Here is a 7,260-nt window from a genome sequence, read left to right on the forward strand (position 1 = left end):
AGAAAGCCAAGAAGAAAGTAGCTGAGAAAGTGAAGAGTCGCCAGCATGCAGAGGCTTGACGGATCCAAATGGAAACGATGGGATCGTCGCATTACGGATCGGGCAGCAGAGAGTCATGGGAGGCAGAGTTTGTAAGTATGTTTTGATTTCTAGTTTTTTTACATTTATATTTTTTTCAATTCTTTATATATTTTAGTCTAATATATTTTGACTCATAATTGTTTGTATATCTCTAAATGTTTTGCAGACTACCATCGTTGGTAGGACACCTACTCCTAGAGAGGTAGGTTACCATCAAGGCCATAACCGCACAGCAACATGGCTTCACTTTTATGAGGAGGGTCTCATCACTGAGGACCAATACAACCGGGCCATGAGGATTCAACATCCAGAGGAGGTATGTTTTTCTTACTTTCCTATTAAAAGTATAGCTAATTATAACTTTTTCTCCACCTTGTCTATGTAAGCAACCCTGATCTTTTGTGTGTGTAGGCAAACCCGGATGTGGAGCATAGCGAGGAGAGGGATAACGACGCTAGTAGCCATGGTGGTACTAGCGAAGATGTTTCCTCTTCAGATTGGTAGAGGAGCACCATACCTCCTCATGAGGCCTTATTTTATTGTATATGTATGATATCTCTTTGAGCCTACTGCTTGCAGCCACGCTTTAGGTCGCAAGCACTTAAACTTTCCTTGTAAATGCTTTTGATATATAATGGATACATGGACTTTTATTTTCAATTCTCGTGCCCATTGTCTTTTTCCCAAATATACAATCTGATGTATGGGAGGGGAAAAAAAAAACCAGAGAGCATGTGGTCTCTGGTTTTTTTTTTCCAGTTCTGTTTTGCACGTCTATCAGCGCGTCTAAATTGCAGATAATTTGCATTTATACGCGCGTCTATAATGCAGACTGCACGCGCTTATACATGTGCTTCATAATTCAAATTTAAAAAAGAAATTAAATATCTTTTAAAAAAATGACATTTTATGTTTTCCGTTCGCGTCTATCAGTGCTTGTAAAAGCGCGTCTACCAGCGTGTCTATATGCGCGTGTATATGTGTGTCTATTGCGTGTCTATTTGTGCGTGTAAATTCGTTGATACATGCGATTATAGACGCGAAATGGTAGACGCGCAAATAGACGGGCGGATAGACGCACCCGTAAGAATTTCTCTATATTCAAAAATCGTGTCTAAATGTGCGTCTATGAGGCCTTTTTGTTGTAGTGTATGGCCCAAAATGCCACAAAAATGTTTTTTCCCTGTTACTGTCGCTATTAGCGTCGCAAATTTACCTGCACACGTCATTATTGGCGTCGTTATTAGCGTTGCAAAGCGTCGTTATCAGCATTGTTATTTGCATTGGTATCACGTAAATAGTGACGCTGACAACAACACTAATACCGACTGTTCTATGGCGTTGCCAATAACGACGCTTTTTGCGACGACGGGAGCAAATTTATTTATTTACATTTTCATCACTTTTAACGTCGGTATAAGGCCCATATCTTGTAGTGTATAAATTCTTAGAGAGTGTTGTGCCAACTCTCAACCATGTTAGCATGGTTTTGTATTCCATGTTTGTTAAGTACTTGTGCCTAATCTCATTATTGTACATAAATCTTTTTTTAAAAAGATAAGTTCAACATTTTCTTCTTTAACATTTATCTTTGTTTGCTTCTTCCTTGTGCAAGATACTATGGAATTTGATCATGCCTCTTGTGGACGTAGTAAACCACCAATCACGATTCTTGAATCAATATAGAGTAAGGTTACATTATGACTTCATATTGAGAATTTAAAATTTCTAGGTTACTTGTAACACAATATATAACACTATGTAAATCGAATCATATAAATGTTGTCAATACTTGACAAAATCTGTTATGAGTGGTCGATTTTTCCTTTAAAATTACATTGCTAAAGAACTATAAATTATTCTACATATATGTAAATATAATAAAATCCATGTATCAATATTACAATATCTCTCTTCTAGAAAATGTTAGTACTAGAGTGAACTCAAGCGAGTGGCATGGAGGCCTTGATATTATGTGATCAATTCTATTAGGGGAAGTTCAAAAAATATTTTCTTTTTTATATTAACTCTTAGTTGTACATCTTTATTTAATTTAAATGTGCAACCATTCTGTGTACGTTGCAAGTTATGGTCCTTGATTTATTGTGGTACAATCGAAAGCATTCACTCTATTTATACCAAACAACTTATGATCCTTCTTCACATGTGACCTATTGCTTGTATAGTGTTTCTTGTGGTTAACATAAGGAGCTTGAGGATGCCACTACTAAGGAGCATGAGGAGGCCACTATCCAATCCTCTAGTGATAATCTATGTAGCTTGTTCTTTGTTAGGTTTAAGAAGAGGGATGCTTGTCCCCCCTACCCATAGTGTTTTTGAGTCTATAAACATGTGCAAAACCAGATCCTAGAGCTTTAAATAAGCATTGAGCACATCTCTTTTATCATATGCTTTTCTCTCCCTTTTGAGGAGAGTTCATTTATATAAATGTGTTTTTAAATTTGACCGCTAATTTATTTAGTATCTTTCTTTATCCGACTAAAAAAAATGAACTCTCTATCTAGTTGAAAACACTAGTTCTTGCAAAAAAAATTTCTTGGCTTTTATGTTAATGGGGTTATGGCAAAAGGATACTTTGTATATTGAAAACCGGTTTAAATAATTTCTTAGTTATAAGAGCTAAGTGAGCAAATGGCACTAGCTTGAGTATTTACAATAACTACATGAAGCACACAAATTGGATTATATTGTTTTTCATATCTTAATCTACTTGCACAAATAGATTTATAATTTGATAGTAGGCATAAAAAACAAAAATGATCCAACTTTTATGAATATTTGGATCAATTTTATGCTTTTCTCAAATGGATGCAACTCACATGAAACATGAATTTTTTTTGAAAGGAAGTATATGTACAAGGAAAATAAAAATCCAATAAATATTAAGATTAGAAGTAAATAAGAATATTAAGCACATGATAGTAGTCCCCTTTGTATATCAAGAGGATGGGATCATGATTCTAGAGTGTTGCTGTTAAAAGGACAGAATGAGAATGAGGATGTTTTGCTGCAAATGTCATGTTTCAAATCAATGTATGAAATATCATCATATGCTAATTTAGATAATGAAGTCAAAGACCCATTTTTCATTTTTGCCTTCAACAACATTAAATAGGCTCAACCAAGAATCACAGTTTCCCATTGGCAAGCCTTGGTTGGGAAAACTTCAGACCAATTTTGGGAAAGAATAGTCTGTTTTATAACTTAAGTGTCCAAAAAAAGAAATACTCATCGAAGTGTGAAAAATACACTGAAGGACAGAGTCTGAAATTTTGTTATTCAAGGGGGTGCTACTAATCACCTTTACTTTTTGCAGCAATTGTTTATGAGACCGGGTCCAGGAGTAGTATAATCAACACTATCAACCTGCAGAAATGAAAAACGATTAGAATCTGGAAAAACGTTTAGTTTGCTTAGTAAGTCGAAGGATCCTCGTCATACTCTAAATAAGTATGCGACTAATTAGGAGAGATGGCAGTCAAGTACTTCACCTTGAGCTGCCTACGGTTGCGCGGGGTGCGGCTGGCGCGCCGTCGATGTGGGATAACAACTAATTCCATAAAGTCATCCATCCAATCAGCAGCATTGAAAGTGCTATATATTCAGATTTGCGTTAAGAGGCTCTCACTGAGAGACACACACACACACACACACACACATGAATCACTTGTTATACCTGGAAGAAGACGAGGCGGAGATGGCTGAGTGAACTGCGCAGGAAGAAGAGGAGGAGGCTGAGCTGCGTCGAACTGTGCATATTTAATTGCAGTAGCTGGCGAAACCATAATATTGAGAACGATCTGAGCCAGTAATATGAGTATTGTCGACATGAGCCGATTCATGTTTTCCTTAATTTCGAGAATATCATGAGTTGATGAATTATATAAAGCTAGGGGAGTCTACATGATCATATGTTGGCGCTTTTCTTAATAGACAACGTTAAGTCTTTTACTGTCTCTAATTTCCAGCCTTAGATGTCCCAGTCTCAATGCAAGACTCTCTGTCGCCTCCCTAGCCCCCTCTCTCTCAACTTTCAAGTTCAGAGAGACGTGTTGATGTTGAACATTAACTCTTTTAGAACCTCGCCACAACTAAGCCAATTGACTTTTTAGAACCCCGTCACTTAAGCCAATTGACTTGATGTGAAGAGGCTCTTCCAACAGAAGCTTGTACCCACACATGGGTTTATATTTGTGTGGACCCCAAGGTACAACACACACATTTGCTTTTGAATATAAGTTTAAAAAGGGAGTAAATGCTTGAAAAGCATTTTCAAAGAGAGAGAAGAGAGGAAGAGACAAAAAGAGAGAGATTTATATGCTACCACATACTTAAACTTGTGGGAGTCTTCTTAGTATCACTAGTTTTGGTGATACTTCTTGCACTTACGAGTCCCACAAATTCAAGAGTATAAGTCAGAGTAGCTGAGCCACACTCACATTAACTTAACTATTGACCACACTTAGGTCAATTGACCTAGGCATGGCATGGCTCTTACTGTCTATAAGCCTTAGATATTACCGTCCCTAAGTGGATAGACCATTTCAACACAAGTCTCTCTCTCACCCTATCTCTCTCAACTTTCAAGTATTCTCACCTACAAAAGTGTTATTGCTAGCCTTCATCATACAATAGCTAATAATTGATAGAAAAATGTGACACCCCATTAAAAAATAAATATTTAAATAAATATCAAGGCAAGGTTATTGTAGTCCTATTTGGTTTGGTTGGTTATTAATGTTTGTGTGTTGGTGTTATTATTATTATTAATTATTTATTTTTTTTGTTTTTGGTTTTTTAATTTTAATAATAAACTTTCTGTAATCAATCTAGAGTGAGAATTGAACCATCAGGTTTCAACAATGTGTCTAAATTTATTGAGCATTTGTTAGCTTATTTTCCGATTTTAAAATGAAATTTCCATGATTTTAGGTTTAAAAATTGAAGAGAGAAGATGGAGAGCTTCTTCTCCAAGATCCGTCACTCTCACACAATCACTCCCTCACACTCTCTCAATCCCTCTCTCAAGCACAAGCAAGAAGGCAAGAAACAAGAGAAGAAGAAGAAGAAGCTGGCCACACACAAGAATGATCTTCTCATTCACTTTTTGAACTTTATATACATGCCCTGCTTTTCATGGGCGGTCATCCCCTTTTTTACATGATCGGCCATTAGCCTAGGCCCATTTCTCATTTCCCACCGTTCTAATCTATCCTATTCCCAACTAATGCATACAATTTGCATAGGAGTGAGCCTGGTGCTCTTTTACAAGGATTCAAAAGCGCTTTCACACTTAATGGTGCGCTTTTTACTATTTTACTTTCCTTGGGCGACTCTAAGACTTCCTGAGAGTCGTGCCCGTGCTTTTAATTTTTTCAGGGTCTGGTTACCGGTTAAGGCACCTTTTTCTTCCTTTTGTCATGCGCCTTTTGCTATTTCCTTTTTTCCATTTCCCGCTCCTCTATGCTCCGGTAAACATTAGGTAAACATTACCCCCTCCTAGCCAAGTGCCAGTCCCATGGCACTGCGATGGGACGTAGTGGCTAGTTAGGTCGGCTGCTAGGTGGAACAGGTAGGTGGGTGACACTGCTTCCAATGTGGTTGGGTGAATGATAAGTGATGGGGTTTAAGGACAATGACCATGAAAGATTCCGGCGTGCTTTAGGCTCCATAAAGATACTCGGCATCTTTCACACTATTGTGGCGCCCCTTATGTAGCCAGTTGTCTTTTGAGTATCCGAAACGCTTGAAGCAATAAGCAATCCCTTAGGAGGATGGTACTGGAGGGATTTATTCTGAAGAAACCCCCCGAACGCTGTTTGCTTTGAAAATCCGTGGCCTTGGTTGAAGATCCTTGTCTTTGAGTAGGTGGTCTTTAGTTTTGAGTTGAAGGTCTTCAGGCTTGTGGAATCAATAAGCGATCCGTAGATCTTGATGCGTTGGGCATGGATCATTGGACAATGAGGTTCCAAGATCTATGCCAATGGCAGATCCATCACTAGGTTTTTCCTTCTACTTGATTTGGTTCAGTCATGGCACCCACCATCAGTAGACAGATGATTGGCAACATGAAATCTGTTGAGCCATTTAAACCTTCGCAGTGAAGCTCCTGAAATTGCAGTAATGGAGTCATGTCCAACTCATGGAAAAATTCCTTGTTATTGGAGGATGTAGTGGATGATCTTCTTCAGCCAAGCAGCCAGCTCTTGAAACACGAACATAACCTACAATAAAAGTTGTGCACTTCCTAGGGGGTGTGTCTGTCTCACTGTGTAGTGCATGGTGCCCGTGCTAGTGGAACTGGGAGATGGGTCTAACCTTGGGCAAGCCCTTGGTAATGTCCCACACTTGAGGACCAAGTTCATGCATCGTTGGAGGTGCGGTGTAAAACTTAGGGTGACAGGTCTGAAAGTCCTGCCCTTGATGTTCCCTAAGTGTGAAGTGGGGAAGGGGCTAGGGAGAACCCTAGATGCAGTGAGTGTGGTACACAATAACAATGAAGGGAGACTGCAAGCACATGTGAAGTGTTCTCCTTGCTATCTTGCTTAGTAGTAGATTCATCTTTCAGCTTTGCTATTTTTTGCTCTTGTCTTTCTCTCCAGTCACCTTGTCTTTGTTTCCTTGTGGCTTTTTCTCTCTTTGCTTTCTTTAAAAAAAAAAGAAGAATGAGAGAGGGAGTACAATTGTCAAGGCATATCACACCCATTTAATCACAAGGCGGTTGCAGGCATTGAGATAAGAATACGCGACTTTGTAGGTATTCTTTAATATCGGCCTTAGCTCTCAGAGGAGTGGTTGACAAGAAAGGGTGATTACACCTTGTGAAGCGGGTGTCACTCATATTTTCTAAGAGCTCTAGATAGAAGGAAGGAAGGAGAGTAGCCCACATCATTAACCTAGTCATAGCTCTACTATCTATTCCTAGGTTGATATCAAAGAAGAGTGCGGGGAGATGGGCTTCCTCTGCTGTGGGTTTTTGGAGTAGCAGAAATTTGATAAGTCGGAGGTAACTACAAGTGGTCAAAAACACTGGATCTGGGCAGGAAGAGAAGTCTGCAAGGAAACGATTTATAGAAGGAAATATATCTTCTAACCTAAACACTAAGAATTCCTCAGGGCTCCTAGCATTTACATTATATATTTTTGGGAAGTCATAAA

General features: G+C 38.6%; 1 long non-coding RNA gene across 1 annotated transcript; it reads right to left on the reverse strand.

Moving 5' to 3' along the window:
- Positions 1–3,008: 3,008 nt before the first annotated feature.
- On the reverse strand, positions 3,009–4,061 carry LOC148040824 (uncharacterized). The gene is made up of 3 exons (XR_015692242.1): positions 3,779–4,061; positions 3,594–3,652; positions 3,009–3,468 (listed from the first exon to the last, which is right to left on the reverse strand). It is a non-coding gene; the product is annotated as an uncharacterized LOC148040824 (long non-coding RNA).
- Between the last annotated feature and the right edge of the window lie 3,199 nt (positions 4,062–7,260).

Source organism: Lygodium microphyllum, chromosome 1, assembly GCF_053477565.2.
Source record: "Lygodium microphyllum isolate KBCC chromosome 1, Lygodium_microphyllum_v1.1.10, whole genome shotgun sequence".
Taxonomy (NCBI): domain Eukaryota; kingdom Viridiplantae; phylum Streptophyta; class Polypodiopsida; order Schizaeales; family Lygodiaceae; genus Lygodium; species Lygodium microphyllum.